This window comes from Ranitomeya variabilis, chromosome 6 (genome assembly GCF_051348905.1).
Source record: "Ranitomeya variabilis isolate aRanVar5 chromosome 6, aRanVar5.hap1, whole genome shotgun sequence".
Classification (NCBI taxonomy): domain Eukaryota; kingdom Metazoa; phylum Chordata; class Amphibia; order Anura; family Dendrobatidae; genus Ranitomeya; species Ranitomeya variabilis.
Window position 1 is genome coordinate 541,522,513 of NC_135237.1, and position 17,739 is coordinate 541,540,251.

Below are 17,739 nucleotides of genomic sequence, written 5' to 3' on the forward strand. Positions count from 1 at the left end.
GCATGCGTTTTTAAAAAAAACCGCATGTGTGAAAAAATGCATGTAAACGCGGTAAAACGCATGCGGTTTTATAGAAAAACACAAGAAAACAAGAAAAAAACAAAAAACCCTAACCCTACCCCTAACCCTACCCCTAACCTGAAATACGTGGCACTGAAATACGTGGCACTGAAATATACGTTTATATACGTATATACGTATATAAGTGCCACGATATTTCAGTGGCCACGTATATAAGTGCCACGTATTTAAGTGCCACGTATTTAAGTGCCACGTATTTAAGTGCCACGTATTTAAGTGCCACGTATTTACGTGCCACGTATTTACGTGCCACGTATTTTTCAGTGCCTGAAATACGTGGCACTGAAATACGTGGCACTGAAATACGTGGCACTGAAATATCGTGGCACTGAAATATCGTGGCACTGAAGTATTTACGTGCCACGTATTTTTCAGTGCCTGAAATACGTGGCACTGAAATACGTGGCACTGAAATACGTGGCACTGAAATACGTGGCACTGAAATATCGTGGCACTTAAATACGTGGCACTTAAATACGTGGCACTTAAATACGTGGCACTTATATACGTGGCACTTATATACGTGGCACTTATGACTGTCAGAAAATGTTCAGTAAACGGTTAGGGGTGAGGTTAGGGGTAGGGTTTCAGGTAGAATTGGGGAGTTTCCACTGTTCAGGCACATCAGGGGCTCTCCAAACGCGACATGGCGTCCAATCTCAATTCCAGCCAATTCTGCGTTGAAAAAGTAAAACAGCGCTCCTTCCCTTCCGAGCTCTCCCGTGCGTCCAAAAAGGGGTTTACCCCAACATATGGGGTATCAGCGTACTAGGGACAAATTGAACAACAACTTCTGGGGTCCAAGTTCTCTTGTTATCCTTGGGAAAATAAAAATTTGGGGGGCTAAAAATCATTTTTGTGGGAAAAAAAATATGTTTTATTTTCATGGCCCTGCGTTGTAAACTGTAGTGAAACACTTGGGGGTTCAAAGTTCTCACAACACATCTAGATAAGTTCCTTGGGAGGGCTAGTTTCCAATATGGGGTCACTTGTGGGGGGTTTGTACTATTTGGGTACATCAGGGGCTCTGCAAATGCAACGTGACGCCTGCAGACCAATCCATTTAAGTCTGCATTCCAAATGGCGCTCCTTCCCTTCCGAGCTCTGTCATGCGCCCACACAGTGGTTCCCCCCCACATAGGGGGTATCAGCGTACTCAGGACAAATTGGACAACAACTTGATACCCTTGTGAAAATACAAAACTGGGGGCTAAAAAATCATTTTTGTGAAAAAGAAAAATAATTTTTATTTTCACGGCTCTGCGTTATAAACTGTAGTGAAACACTTGGGGGTTCAAAGTTCTCACAACACATCTAGATAAGTTCCTTGGGGGGTCTAGTTTCCAATATGGGGTCACTTGTGGGGGGTTTGTACTGTTTGGGTACATCAGGGGCTCTGCAAATGCAACGTGACGCCTGCAGACCAATCCATTTAAGTCTGCATTCCAAATGGCGCTCCTTCCCTTCCGAGCTCTGTCATGCGCCCAAACAGTGGTCCCTCCCCACAAATGGGGTATCAGCGTACTCCAGACAAATTGGACAACAACTTTTGGGGTCCAATTTATCCTGATACCCTTGTAAAAATACAAAACTGGGGGCTAAAAAATCATTTTTGTGAAAAAAAAAAATAATTTTTATTTTCACGGCTCTGCGTTATAAACTGTAGTGAAACACTTGGGGGTTCAAAGCTCTCAAAACACATCTAGATAAGTTCCTTAGGGGGTCTACTTTCCAAAATGGTGTCACTTGTGGGGGGGTTTAATGTTTAGGCACATCAGGGGCTCTCCAAACGCAACATGGCATCCCATCTTAATTCCAGTCAATTTTGCATTGAAAAGTAAAATAGCGCTTCTTCCCTTCTGAGCTCTGCTATGCGCCCAAACAATGGTTTACACCCACATATGGGGTATCGTCGTACTCAGGACAAATTGCACAACAACTTTTGTGGTCTAATTTCTTCTCTTACCCTTGGGGAAATAAAAAAATGGGGGTGAAAAGATAATTTTTGTGAAAAAATATGATTTTTTATTTTTACGGCTCTGCATTATAAACTTCTGTAAAGCACTTGTTGGGTCAAAGTGCTCACCACACATCTAGATAAGTTCCTTAGGGGGTCTACTTTCCAAAATGGTGTCACTTGTTAGGGGTTTCAATGTTTAGGCACATCAGGGGCTCTCCAAATGCAACATGGCGTCCCATCTCAATTCCAGTCAATTTTGCATTGAAAAGTCAAATGGCGCTCCTTTGCTTCCAAGCTCTGCCATGCGCCCAAACTGTGGTTTACCCCCACATATGGGGTATCAGCGTACTCAGGACAAATTGTACAACAACTTTTGGGGTCTATTTTCTCCTGTTACCCTTGGTAAAATAAAACAAATTGGAGCTGAAATAAATTTTGTGTGAAAAAAAGTTAAATGTTCATTTTTATTTAAACATTCCAAAAATTCCTGTGAAACACCTGAAGGGTTAATAAACTTCTTGAAAGTGGTTTTGAGTACCTTGAGGGGTGCAGTTTTTAGAATGGTGTCACACTTGGGTATTTTCTATCATATAGACCCCTCAAAAAGACTTCAAATGAGATGTGGTCCCTAAAAAAAAATGGTGTTGTAAAAATGAGAAATTGCTGGTCAACTTTTAACCCTTATAACTCCGTCACAAAAAAAAATTTTGGTTCCAAAATTGTGCTGATGTAAAGTAGACATGTGGGAAATGTTATTTATTAAGTATTTTGTGTGACATATGTCTGTGATTTAAGGGCATAAAAATTCAAAGTTGGAAAATTGCGAAATTTTCAAAATTTTCGCCAAATATTCGTTTTTTTCACAAATAAACGCAAGTTATATCGAAGAAATTTTACCTCTAACATGAAGTACAATATATCACGAGAAAACAATGTCAGAATCGCCAAGATCCGTTGAAGCGTTCCAGAGTTATAGCCTCATAAAGGGACAGTGGTCAGAATTGTAAAAATTGGCCCGGTCATTAACGTGCAAACCACCCTCGGGGCTTAAGGGGTTAAGTATGTTCAGGGCACAGGACCCCCATTCTTGGATATTGAGGTGTGATTAGAACCCACAAGGTTATATAAGGGTTAACCCTTAAATTTCGACATTTCTCACAGGGTAAGGGCTTATTTTGTCATTAAAAGACCCCATTATTTATCAAATGGGTTGAAAGTTTAGTATTTTTGGGGGGCAGATGTTTTTTTTTGTTTGGGGGGGTGGAGAGCAGAGGTGTGGTGTTGCTCAACCCTTTCCTGCCCAAAGCTACCTAGTAAGTGTATACCCCGATAAGTTTACAGCCCCCTTTCCTCTCTCCTCACACCGAATTTGCATAGCCATCACTTTCCTCTCCATTTTTTGCCCCCTCATGTAATGCATAATCATAAAATACTTTATAGTTTTGACTAACATTCACATATGGAGATGTGATTCCCGTGCTTTCTGTGATTTTTCCACTACGTTTGGCATTTTTTTTTAATCACACGGTGGGAGGAGAGTTCACGTTACAGCCATTTACCACAGAATCCATTTTTTATCCCCGCCTACAATTACCGCCAAAAAAATCCGACCCTCGCAGCCATCAGCGACATTCCCGGAAAAAACAAAACATACAAACATTTTTTTTTCCTCGCCCGTCATTAATTTATCGGCACTGAAGCTATAAGGAATAAATTGATATTCGCCGGTTTTGTGGCTGCGGGCGGAGAAGTCTCCCCTCAGCAGTAGTGGCAGCAGCCGCCCCTGTGTCGTCGCCATGTGTAAGATGGCCGCCATGAAGGAGGAGGCGGCGGAGGAGAGCTGAGCTGACGGCGGGAGCAGGTAATGGAGAGGATGAGGGCTGAGGACGGCGGCCCTGTCACCTCCTCCCCTCCCCCGGGCCTGTGTGATGTGTGAGGCCGCGGTGACCGGGGACAGGCCCGGCCGCCATTACACTGCGCACAATGAGAGGACGACGTGACTGTGGCCTGCGGCTCCTGAACACGGACATGTCCGCCTGTATATGTGTGTGTGCAGAGAGGAAGGAATCTGCCCAGAGGAGCCTGTGTGCTGGGTGCAATAATGGGGGGACATATAGAAGACGTAATAAGGGGGGACGCCATATAGAAGACGTAATAACGGGGGGACGCCGTATAGAAGACGTAATAACGGGGCGACGCCGTATAGAAGACGTAATAACAGGGGGACGCCGTATAGAAGACGTAATAACGGGGGGACGCCGTATAGAAGACGTAATAACGGGGGGACGCCGTATAGGAGACGTAATAACGGGGGGACGCCGTATAGAAGACGTAATAACGGGGGGACGCCGTATAGAAGACGTAATAACGGGGGGACGCCGTATAGGAGACGTAATAACGGGGGGACGCCGTATAGGAGACGTAATAACGGGGGGACGCCGTATAGGAGACGTAATAACGGGGGGGGGACGCCGTATAGGAGACGTAATAACGGGGGGGGGACGCCGTATAGGAGACGTAATAACGGGGGGGGGACGCCGTATAGGAGACGTAATAACGGGGTGCCATATAGAAGACGTAATAACGGGGGACGCCGTATTATTAGATGTAATAATAGGGGGGAGGACACGTGTATAACATATTAAAGGGGAGGATGCCGTATATGATGCCTAATAACGGGGGGGGGGGACGAGGAATATTACGCCTACAGTGGGTACGGAAAGAACTCATACCCCTTAGAATTATCACCAAAAAGGTCTATCTTCGTCTCATCAGACCAGAGAATCTTATTTCTCATAGTCTGGGAGTCCTTCATATGTTTTTTAGCAAACTCTATGCTGGCTTTCATACGTCTTGCACTCAGGAGAGGCTTCCATCGGGCCACTCTGCCATAAAGGCCGGACTGGTGGAGGGCTGCAGTGATAGTTGACTTTGTGGAACTTTCTCCCATCTCCCTACTGCATCTCTGGAGCTCAGCCACAGTGATCTTGGGGCTCTTCTTTACCTCTCTCACCAAGCCTCTTCTCCCACGATTGCTCAGTTTGGCTGGACGGCCAGGTCTAGGAAGACTTCTGGTGGTCCCAAACTTCGTCCATTTAAGGACTATAGAGGCCACTGTGCTCTTAGGAACCTTGAGTACTGCAGAAATTCTGTTGTAACTTTGGCCAGATCTGTGCCTTGCCACAATTCTGTCTCTGAGCTCCTTGGCTAGTTCCTTTGACCTCATGATTCTCATTTGGTCTGACATGCACTGTGAGCTGTGAGGTCTTATATAGACAGGTGTGTGCATTTCCAAATCAAGTCCTATCAGTTTAATTAAACACAGCTGGACTCAAATGAAGGAGTAGAACCATCTCAAGGAGGATCACAAGGAAATGGACAGTATGGGACTTAAATATGAGTGTCTGAGCAAAGGGCCTGAATACTTATGACCATGTGATGTTTCAGTTTTTCTTTTTTTAATAAATATGCAAAAATACCTTTTTTCAGTCAAAATGGGGTGCAGAGTGTACATTAACCCCCGTAGCTTTTTTTCGGTTTTGTGTTTTTGTTTTTCACTCCCCTCCCTCCCAGAGCCATAACTTTTTATTTTTCCTTCAATATGGCCATGTGAGGGCGTATTTTTTGCGGGATGAGTTGTACTTTTGAGCGACACCATTGGTTTTACCATGTCGTGCACTAGAAAATGGGTAAAAGATAATTCCAAGTGCGGTGAAATTGCAAAAAAAAGTGCAATCCCACACTTGTTTTTTGTTTGGCTTTTTTGCTAGGTTCACTAAATGCTAGACCAGACCTGCCATTATGATTCTCCAGGTCATTACGAGTTCATAGACACCAAACATGTCTTTTTTATCTAAGGCTACTTTCACACTAGCATCGGGCCGACGTTCCCGACACTAGCGTTGTCTCCGCCGCACAACGGGGGCAGCGGATGCATTTTTCCAGCGCATCCGCTGCCCCATTGTGAGGTGCGGGGAGGTGGGGGCGGAGTTCCGGCCGCGCATGCGCGGTCGGAAAAGACGTTTACGACGGAGCAAAAAACGCTGCAAGCAACGTTTTTTGCTCCCGACGGTCCGCCACTGCACGACGCATCCGTCGCACGACGGGTGCGACGTGTGGCAATCCGTCACAATGCGTCGCTTAATGTTAATCAATGGTGAAAAAACGCATCCTGCAAACACTTTTGCAGGATGCGTTTTTTCGGCAAAACGACGCATTGTGACGGAATGCAGTTAACGCTAGTGTGAAAGTAGCCTAAGTGGTGAAAATCTTTTCCAAACTTTGCTAAAAAAAAAAATAAAAATTGTGCAATTTTCCGTTACCTGTAGCGTCTCCATTTTCCATGATCTGTGCTCGGGCTTATTTTTTGCGTGCCGAGGTGACATTTTAAATGATACCATTTTGGTGCAGATACGATCTTTCGATCGTCCGTTATTGCATTTTAATGCAATATTGCGGCGACCAAAATAAAGTAATTCTGGCGTTTTTACTTTTTTTTTATCGCTACACCATTTAGCGATCAGGTTAATCCTTTTTTTTTATTGACAGATCGGGCAATTCTGAATGCGGTGATACCAAATATGTGTAGGCTTGATTTTTTTTCTATTATTTTGGGGCGAAAGGGGGGTGATTTGAACTTTTATATATATATTATTTTTTTTCTTCATGTTTTTAAAAACTTTTTTTTTTAACCTTTGGCATGCTTCAATAGACGCCATGGGCAAAACAGCTGACATGTCCCCGCTTTGATGCAGGCTCACTGCCGGAGCCCACCTCAAAGCAGGGGTACTGCCATCAGACCTACTATTCTGTCCGATGGCAGAAAGGGGTTAATGAGAAAAAAATGAACTTTTTTGAATGTACCAAATGGCTGCTTTGAAACAAAGAGTGAAAAATTTAAAGGGGTATGAATACTTTCCGTACCAACTATAATAACAATGAAGATGCCGTATACGATGCCTCATAATGGGGGAGGAGGGGATGTCGTATATTACGCTTAATAACTGAGAAGACATCGTGTATGATGCCTAACGACGGGGAGGACACCATATATGATGCCTAATAACGAGGTGACGTCTTATATGACGCTTAATAACTGGGGGGCGCGTTGTATATGACGCATAATAATGAGGGGGACGTATATGACGCATAATAACAGGAAGGACGACGTCGTATATGACACCTAATAACGAGGTGGACGCCATATATGACGCCTTTTAACGAGGTGACGCCGTATATGATGCTTAATAACGGGGGGACGTCATATATGATGCCTAATAATGGAGGAAGACGTAGTATATGACGCCCAATAATGAAGGAGGACGTCGTATATGATGTCTAATGGGGAGGGATGTCGTATATAACTAATATATGTAATACTGGAGCCCAGATATAGTTTATAATGAGTATAATTAGATGTACATGATTTACTACTGTATAATATAGTAGATCAGATCTGTGCTATTGATTTAGTAATGTCACTAAGCTATACAGTAGTAAGGACATGTACACCCCATTATTTTTATAAATCACATTAAAGACGTTATTATTTTATCCTATAGTTATATACCTTATATACAGTGGGGAAAATAAGTATTTGATATGCTTCCACCTTTTCAAGTTTTCCCACCTACAAAGAATGGAGAGGTCTGTAATTGTTATCGTAGTAGGTACACTTCGCCTGTGAGAGACAGAATCTAAAAATAAACACCAGAAAATCATATTGTCATATATATGACAATGCATAATGAATTTGCATTTTATTGCATGAAATAAGTATTTGATACAATAGGAAAACAGAACTTAATATTTGGTACAGAAACCTTAGTTTGCAAAGGAAACTACACGTTTCCTGTAGTTCTTGACCAAGTTTGTACACTGCAGCCGGGATTTTGGCCCCTTCTACATACAGATGTTTCAGGTTTCCGGGCTGTCGCTGGGCAACATTGAGTTTCAGCTTCCTCCAAAGATCTTCTGTTAGGTTCAGGTCTGGAGACTGGCTAGGCCACTCCAGGACCTTGAAATGCTTCTTACGGAGCCACTACTTAGTTATCCTGGCTGTGCGTTTCGGGTTATTGTCATGTTGGAAGACCCATCAATGACCCATCATTCTGAGGGAAGAAGATTGTTTGCTAAAATCTCAAGATATATAATCTCAGCTATCCTCCCTTCAATACGGTGCAGTCATCCTGTCCATTTGCAGAAAAGCACCCTCAAAGTATGATGTTTCCTCCTCCATGCTTCACTGTTGGGTTGGTGTTCTTGGGGTTGTACTCCTTATTCTTCTTCCTCCAAACATAGTGAGTGTAGTTGAAGCCAAAAAGTTCTATTTTGGTCTCCTCTGACCACATGATCTTCTCCCATGCCTCCTCTGGATCATCCAGGTGGTCATTGGCCAACTTCAAACTGGCTTGGACATGTGCTGGCGTGAGCAGGGGGACCATTGCGTGCCCTGCAGGATTTTAAGCTATGACGACGTAGTGTTTTACTAACGGTAATGATTGAGACTACCAGTTCTCTTCAGGTCATTATACAAAAAAAAGTTGCACTCTATCGTGCTAAAGCATGTCGATGTGAAATAAATGAAATATGAATAGCTATACGGCTTCTGAATACTACAAGAAAATGAGACGCTTTGCACATAATTTGACCAAGTCATGCCTGCCCATCAACCAACGTCAAGGTGGTTTCAAATACTGATGGGTCCCTATCAATGTGAATACCGCTCTTAGGCCAAGGTCTGATTTTCTGGGTGAATATGGACACCTCTCGCAGTAATGCCTGCATTTATGAGTTGGTAGGAACCTGCTGTAATTAAAATCACCACGTGTTGAAGGGCGGAGTGCTTGCTAAGTAAGCTAACATGCAAATAACAAAAGACTGACTGGCACATTCAAGCTAACTGTGAATAGGTGCAGCTACCTCCATATACAATATACAAAAAAAGTTGCACTCTGTCATGCCAAAGCATGTCAATGTGAATTTTCTAGTATTCAGAAGCTGTATTGCTATTCATATTTCATATATTTCACATTGACATGCTTTAGCACAGTAGAGTGCAACTTTTTTGTATTTTTGTTTGTATATTGTATATGGAGGTAGCTGCACCTACTCACACTATCTTGGATGTGCCAGTCAGTCTTTTGTTACTCTTGAGGTCATTGACCAAGTCCTCCCATGTAGTTCTGGGCTAATTCCTGACCTTTCTCAGAATTATCTTAACCCCTGGAGGCGAGATCTTGCATGGAGCCCCAGGCCGAGGAAGATTGACAGTCTTGTGTTTTTTCAATTTTTTTAATGTTTTTTTTTTCCATTTTCTAATAACTGTGCCAATAGTTGTCTTCTCACCAAGCTGCTGCCTATTGTCCTATTGCCCATCCTAGCCTTGTGTAGGTCTACAATTGTGTCCTTACGCAGCTCTTTGGTCTTGGCCATGGTGTAGCGCAGTGTTCCCCAACTCCGGTCCTCAAGAGCCACCAACAGGTCTTGTTTTCAGGATTTCCTTAGTAATGCACAAGTGATAATTGCATCACCTGGACAGGCAAGCATTCTATCACCTGGGCAATACTAAGGAAATCCTGAAAACATGACCTGCTGGTGGCTCTTGAGGACCGGAGTTGGGGAACACTGGTGTAGAGATTGGAGTGTGTTTCATTTTATGGACAGGTGTCTTTTATACAGGTAACGAGTTCAAACAGGGGCAATTAACCCCTTCATGACCCAGCCTATTTGGCCGGTTTTTGCAATTCTGACCAGTGTCCCTTTATGTGGTAATAACTTAGGAACGCTTCAACGGATCCTAGCGGTTCTGAGATTGTTTTTTCGTGACATATTGGGCTTCATGTTAGTGGTAAATTTAGGTCGATAATTTCTGAGTTTATTTGTGAAAAAAACGGAAATTTGGCGAAAATTTGTAAAATTTCGCAATTTTCACATTTTGAATTTTTATCCTGTTAAACCAGAGAGTTATGTGACACAAAATAGTTAATAAATAACATTTCCCACATGTCTACTTTACATCAGCACAATTTTGGAAACAAAATTTTTTTTTGCTAGGAAGTTATAAGGGTTAAAATTTGACCAGTGATTTCTAATTTTTACAACAAAATTTACAAAACCATTTTTTTTTAGGGACCACCTCCCATTTGAAGTCAGTTTGAGGGTTCTATATGGCTGAAAATACCCAAAAGTGACACCATTCTAAAACCTGCACCCCTCAAGGTGCTCAAAACCACATTCAAGAAGGTTATTAACCCTTCAGGTGCTTCACAGCAGCAGAAGCAACATGGAAGGAAAAAATGAACATTTAAATTTTTAGTCACAAAAATGATCTTTTAGAAACAATTTTTTTATTTTCCCAAGGGTAAAAGGAGAAACTGGACCACGAAGGTTGTTGTCCAATTTGTCCTGAGTACGCTGATACCTCATATGTGGGGGTAAACCACTGTTTGGGCTCACGGCAGGGCTCGGAAGGGAAGGAGCGCCATTTGACTTTTTGAAGGAAAAATTGGCTCCAATCTTTAGCGGACACCATGTCGCGTTTGGAAAGCCCCCGTGTGCCTAAACATTGGAGCTCCCCCACAAGTGACCCCATTTTGGAAACTAGACCCCACAAGGAACTTATCTAGAGGCATAGTGAGCACTTTAAACCCCCAGGTGCTTCACAAATTGATCTGTAAAAATGAAAAAGTACTTTTTTTTTAACAAAAAAATTATTTTAGCCTCAATTTTTTCATTTTCACATGGGCAACAGGAGAAAATGGATCCTAAAATTTGTTGGGCAATTTCTCCTGAGTACGCCGATACCTCATATGTGGGGGTAAACCATTGTATGGGTGCACGGCAAGGCTCGGAAGGGAAGGCGCGCCATTTGACTTTTTGAATGGAAAATTAGCTCCAATCGTTAGCGGACACCATGTCGCGTTTGGAGAGCCCCTGTGTGCCTAAATATTGGAGCTCCCCTACAAGTGACCCCATTTTAGAAACTAGACCCCCCAAGGAACTTATCTAGATGCATAGTGAGCACTGTAAACCCCCAGGTGCTTTACCGAAGTTTATACCGCAGAGCCGTGAAAATAAAAAATAATTTTTCTTTCCTCAAAAATGATTTTTAGCCCGGAATTTTTTATTTTCCCAAGGGTAATAGGAGAAATTGGACCCCAAATGTTGTTGTCCAGTTTGTCCTGAGTACGATGATACCCCATATGTGGGGGTAAACCACTGTTTAAGCGCACGGCAGGGCTCGGAAGGGAAGGCACGCCATTTGGCTTTTTGAATGGAAAATTAGCTCCAATCATTAGCGGACACCATGTCGCGTTTGGAGAGCCCCTGTGTGCCTAAACATTGGAGCTCCCCGACAAGTGACCCCATTTTGGAAACTAGACCTCCCAAGGAACTAAACTAGATGTGTGGTGAGCACTTTGAACCCCCAAGTGCTTCACAGAAATTTATAACGCAGAGCCGTGAAAATAAAAAATAATTTTTCTTTTCTCAAAAATGATTTTTTAGCCCACAATTTTTTATTTTCCCAAGGGTAACAGGAGAAATTGGACCCCAAAAGTTGTTGTCCAGTTTCTCCTGAGTACGCTGATACCCCATATGTGGGGGAAAACCACTGTTTGGGCACATGCCGGGGCTCGGAAGGGAAGTAGTGACGCTTTGTATTGCAGACTTTGATGGAATGGCCTGCGGGCATCATGTTACGTTTGCAGAGCCCCTGATGTGCCTAAACAGTAGAAACCCCCCACAAGTGACCCCATTTTGGAAACTAGACCCCCCATGGAACTTATCTAGATATGTGGTGAGCACTTTGAACCCCCAAGTGCTTCACAGAAGTATACAACGCAGAGCTGTGAAAATAAAAAATCATTTTTCTTTCCTCAAAAATGATTTTTTAGCCCGCAATTTTTTATTTTCACAAGGGTAACAGGAGAAATTGGACCCCAATAGTTGTTGCCCAGTTTGTCCTGAGTATGCTGGTACCCCATATGTGGGGGTAAACCACTGTTTGGGCGCACGTCAGGGCCCGGAAGGGAGGGAGCACCATTTGACTTTTTGAACGCAAGATTGGATGGAATCAATGGTGGCGCCATGTTGCGTTTGGAGACCCCTGATGTGCCTAAACAGTGGAAACCCCTCAATTCTAACCCCAACACACCCCTAACCCTAATGCCGACTCTAGCCATAACCCTAATCACAACCCTAACCCCAACACACCCCTAACCACAACCCTAACCCCAACACACCCCTAACCCTAATCCCAACCCTAACGCTAATCCTAACCACAACACACCCCTAACCATAACCCTAACCACAAGCCTAATCTTAACCCTAATTCCAACCCTAGCCCTAATTCCAACCTTAACTCTAATTCCAACCCTAACCCTAAGGCTATGTGCCCACGTTGCGGATTCGTGTGAGATTTTTTTCGCACCATTTTTGAAAAATCCGCAGGTAAAAGGCACTGCGTTTTACATGAAGATTTACTGCAGATTTCCAGTGTTTTTTGTGCGGATTCTGCAGGTTGCTATTGAGGAACAGGTGTAAAACGCTGCGGAATCCACACAAAGATTTGACATGCTGCGGAAAATACAACGCAGCATTTCTGCGTGGTATTTTCTGCACCATGGGCACAGCGGATTTGGTTTTCCCTAGGTTTACATGGTACTGTAAACCTGATGGAACACTGCTACGAATCTGCAGTGGCCAATCCGCTGCGGATCCGCAGCCAAATCCGCACCATGTGCACATAGCCTAATTCTAAGGGTATGTGCACACGCTGCGGAAAACGCTGCGGGTCCGCAGCAGCGTTTCCGCAGCTGCGGGTCCGCAGCAGCGTTTCCGCAGCTGCGGGTCCGCAGCAGCGTTTCCGCAGCAGCGTTTCCGCAGCTGTGGGTCCGCAGCAGCGTTTCCGCAGCTGCGGGTCCGCAGCAGCGTTTCCGCAGCTGCGGGTCCGCAGCAGTTTCCCATGAGTTTACAGTTGAATGTAAAGCTATGGGAAACAAAAAACGCTGTGCACATGCTGCGGAAAAAACTGAGTGGAAACGCAGCTGTTTACATTCCGCAGCATGTCACTTCTTTCTGCAGATTCCGCAGCGGTTTTACAACTGTTCCAATAGAAAACGCAGTTGTAAAACCGCAGTGAAATCTGCAGAAAAACCGTGGTAAATCCGCCGCGGTTTTGCACTGCGGATTTATCAAATCCGCTGCGGAGAAATCCGCAGAGTACCAGAATACGTGTGCACATAGCCTTACCCTAGCCCTAACTCTACCCCTAACCCTACCCCTAACCCTAGTGGAAAAAAAAATAAAAATATTTTCTTTATTTTATTATTGTCCCTACCTATGGGGGTGATAAAGGGGGGGGGGGGTCATTTACTATTTTTTTTATTTTGATCACTGTGATGGGTTATATCACAGTGATCAAAATGTACATTGAACGAATCTGCCGGCCGGCAGATTCGGCGGGCGCACTGCGCATGCGCCCGCCATTTTGAAAGATGGCGGCGCCCAGGGAGAAGACGGACCGACTCCGGGAGGATCGGTAAGTATGAAGGGGTGGTGGATCCGGAGCACAGGGGGGAGCGGACACTAGGACGGGGGAGCGGACAGGCGGACGCAGGGGAGTACCGGACTGAACGGAGGACCGGGGAGCAGATCGGTGGCAGTGGGGGGGGGGGCAGATCAGGATTTCCAGCCATGGCCGATGATATTGCAGCATCGGCCATGGCTGGATTGCAATATTTCACCATTTTCATAGGTGAAATATTGCAAATTGCTCTGATTGGCTGTTGCACTTTCAACAGCCAATCAGAGCGATCGTAGCCACGTGGGGGCAAAGCCACCCCCCCTGGGCTAAAGTACCACTCCCCCTGTCCCTGCAGATCGGGTGAAATTGGAGTTAACCCTTTCACCCGATCTGCAGGGACACGATCCCTCCATGACGCATACGGTGCGTCACAGGTCGGATTGGCACCGACTTTCATGATGCAGCGTATGCGTCAAAGGTCGGGAAGGGGTTAATAAAGGTAATGAGTGCAGAGTAGGAGGCTTCTTAAGGAAAAACTAACATGTCTGTGAGAGCCAGAATTCATACTGGTTGGTAGGTGATCACATACTTATTTCATGCAATAAAATGCAATTTACTTATCAAAAAATCAAACAATGTGATCTTCAGTTTTTGTTCATTTTTAGATTCTGTCTCACAGGTGAAGTGTACCTACGATTAAAAGTGACAGACCTCTCCATTCTTTGTAAGTGGGAAAACTTGCAAAATTGTCAGTGTCAGCCGCGATAAGGTGAGAATCGCTGGGAACCCCTATCTAATGTGAATCCTCTCCTAGGTTGAAGCCTGCGTTTATGTGGGTAGAAAGGATCCTGCTATGATTAAAACCGCCAGAGGCTGAGGGAGTGGAGTGCTCAGAGAGCCCCCTCAGAACATTTTCCCTATAAGGCTACTTTCACACTAGCGTTAACTGCAATACGTCGCAAATGCGTCGTTTTGCCGAAACTACGCATCCAGCAAAAGTTCTTGCTGGATACGTTTTTTCGTCATAGACTAACATTAGCGACGCATTGCCAAACGGTGCGTCCGTTTTGCGACGCTTGGGCGTGTGGTAGCGGACCGTCGGGAGAAAAAAACGTTACATGTAACGTTTTTTGCTCCCGACGGTCCGCTTTTTCCGACCGCGCATGCGCGGCCGGAACTCCGCCCCCACCTCCCCGCACTTCCCCGCACCTCACAATGGGGCAGCGGATGCGTGGGAAAAATGCATCCGCTGCCCCCGTTGTGTGGCGGAGACCACGCTACCGTCGGGAACGTCGGCCCGACGCACAGCGACGGGTTGTTCCCGACGCTAGTGTGAAAGTAGCCTAAGCGAGATCAGCATTCTGAGGGGCATGTCTCGTGGTCATAATAAGCCCTTATATCTGTGTGCTTTGGATCTGAGGATGACTGGGAGATTTTGCTGTTCATATTACATAAATGGCCATGTGGTATAAATTTGCTTGAATGGTTCCTCCCAGTACATGATTATTTATCTACCGAGGTCTCATGATTAGGACTACATATGCTTCTATATGAAAATAGTTGTCTACAGAAATAAGCTGGCCAGTCCTATAGACACAGACTCCAGTATCCAACAGCTATTCCCACTGGAGTTTCTCCCCTGATCAATGGTCGATTCCATTTCCCAGAACATCATTTAACAGAATAAAGGGTCTTTAGCCATTATGGACATTTCTATTTCTTCACAGCACTGATCCAGAAATCGTAAACATAAACTTTCATTGTGAAGAAAAAAAATCTGCAACCGCTGGACAGGAGCCCTTCTAATCGCCTTTCCTCTCGGCTCATCTTTTGAATAGCTGCTCTGGTGTGATGTTGTGCGTGTGTCACACCGCAGTGCACCAATCAAAAGAGTCGAGAGATAAATAGATTTGCAGACCTCCCAGCAGTCACAAATTACTGGTCTGGCCCATGGGCAGACTCGCGCAGATCGATTTTCCCATCTCCAACTGCCAATGGTGCTGGCCAATCATCTAAAGTGTATGGTGGTTTCTGACTGATGGTGTTAGGGGAAAAAAGGATGATGAATTTCAGCACCTGATCTCATTGTACATGATGATTGGTATTGATTTAATATGCTGTTTCAATGAAGCATCCCGACAATCTATTTTTTGCGGGATGAGTTGTACTTTTGAGCGACACCATTGGTTTTACCATGTCGTGCACTAGAAAATGGGTAAAAGATAATTCCAAGTGCGGTGAAATTGCAAAAAAAAGTGCAATCCCACACTTGTTTTTTGTTTGGCTTTTTTGCTAGGTTCACTAAATGCTAAACCAGACCTGCCATTATGATTCTCCAGGTCATTACGAGTTCATAGACACCAAACATGTCTTTTTTATCTATGGCTACTTTCACACTAGCGTCGGGCCGACGTTCCCGACGCTAGCGTTGTCTCCGCCGCACAACGGGGGCAGCGGATGCATTTTTCCAGCGCATCCGCTGCCCCATTGTGAGGTGCGGGGAGGTGGGGGCGGAGTTCCGGCCGCGCATGCGCCGTCGGAAAAGACGTTTACGACGGAGTAAAAAACGTTGCAAGCAACGTTTTTTGCTCCCGACGGTCCGCCACTGCACGACGCATCCGTCGCACGACGGGTGCGACGTGTGGCAATCCGTCACAATGCGTCGCTTAATGTTAATCTATGGTGAAAAAACGCATCCTGCAAACACTTTTGCAGGATGCGTTTTTTCGGCAAAACGACGCATTGTGACGGAATGCAGTTAACGCTAGTGTGAAAGTAGCCTAAGTGGTGAAATTTTTTTCCAAACTTTGCTAAAAAAAAAAAATAAATAAAAATTGTGCAATTTTCCGTTACCTGTAGCGTCTCCATTTTCCATGATCTGTGCTCGGGCTTATTTTTTGCGTGCCGAGATGACATTTTAAATGATACCATTTTGGTGCAGATACGATCTTTCGATCGTCCGTTATTGCATTTTAATGCAATATTGCGGCGACCAAAATAAAGTAATTCTGGCGTTTTTACTTTTTTTTTTTATCGCTACACCATTTAGCGATCAGGTTAATCCTTTTTTTTTATTGACAGATCGGGCAATTCTGAATGCGGTGATACCAAATATGTGTAGGCTTGATTTTTTTTCTATTATTTTGGGGCGAAAGGGGGGTGATTTGAACTTTTATATATATATATATTTTTTTATATATATATATATATATTTTTAACAACTTTTTTTTTAACTTTTGGCATGCTTCAATAGACTCCATGGGCAAAACAGCTGACATGTCCCCGCTTTGATGCAGGCTCACCGCCGGAGCCCACCTCAAAGCAGGGGTACTGCCATCAGACCTACTATTCTGTCCGATGGCAGAAAGGGGTTAATGAGAAAAAAATGAACTTTTTTGAATGTACCAAATGGCTGCTTTGAAACAAAGAGTGAAAAATTTAAAGGGGTATGAATACTTTCCGTACCAACTATAATAACAATGAAGATGCCGTATACGATGCCTCATAATGGGGGAGGAGGGGATGTCGTATATTACGCTTAATAACTGAGAAGACATCGTGTATGATGCCTAACGACGGGGAGGACACCATATATGATGCCTAATAACGAGGTGACGTCTTATATGACGCTTAATAACTGGGGGGCGCGTTGTATATGACGCATAATAATGAGGGGGACGTATATGACGCATAATAACAGGAAGGACGACGTCGTATATATGACACCTAATAACGAGGTGGACGCCATATATGACGCCTTTTAACGAGGTGACGCCGTATATGATGCTTAATAACGGGGGGACGTCATATATGATGCCTAATAATGGGGGAAGACGTAGTATATGACGCCCAATAATGTAGGAGGACGTCGTATATGATGTCTAATAATGGGGAGGGATGTCGTATATATAACTAATATATGTAATACTGGAGCCCAGATATAGTTTATAATAAGTATAATTAGATGTACATGATTTACTACTGTATAATATAGTAGATCAGATCTGTGCTATTGATTTAGTAATGTCACTAAGCTATACAGTAGTAATGACATGTACACCCCATTATTTTTATAAATCACATTAAAGACGTTATTATTTTATCCTATAGTTATATACCTTCTATACAGTGGGGAAAATAAGTATTTGATATGCTTCCACCTTTTCAAGTT

The 17,739-nt window shown here is 44.0% G+C and overlaps 1 protein-coding gene across 1 annotated transcript in view; it reads left to right on the forward strand.

Annotated features, from left to right (window-relative positions):
- Positions 1–3,403: 3,403 nt before the first annotated feature.
- ZHX1 (zinc fingers and homeoboxes 1) overlaps positions 3,404–17,739 on the forward strand; it is an 83,789-nt gene continuing 69,453 nt past the window's right edge. Inside the window, exon 1 of the mRNA XM_077271178.1 lies at positions 3,404–3,902. The gene's annotated coding sequence lies outside the window, so the exon portion shown is untranslated. The remainder of the gene's footprint in view (positions 3,903–17,739) is intronic.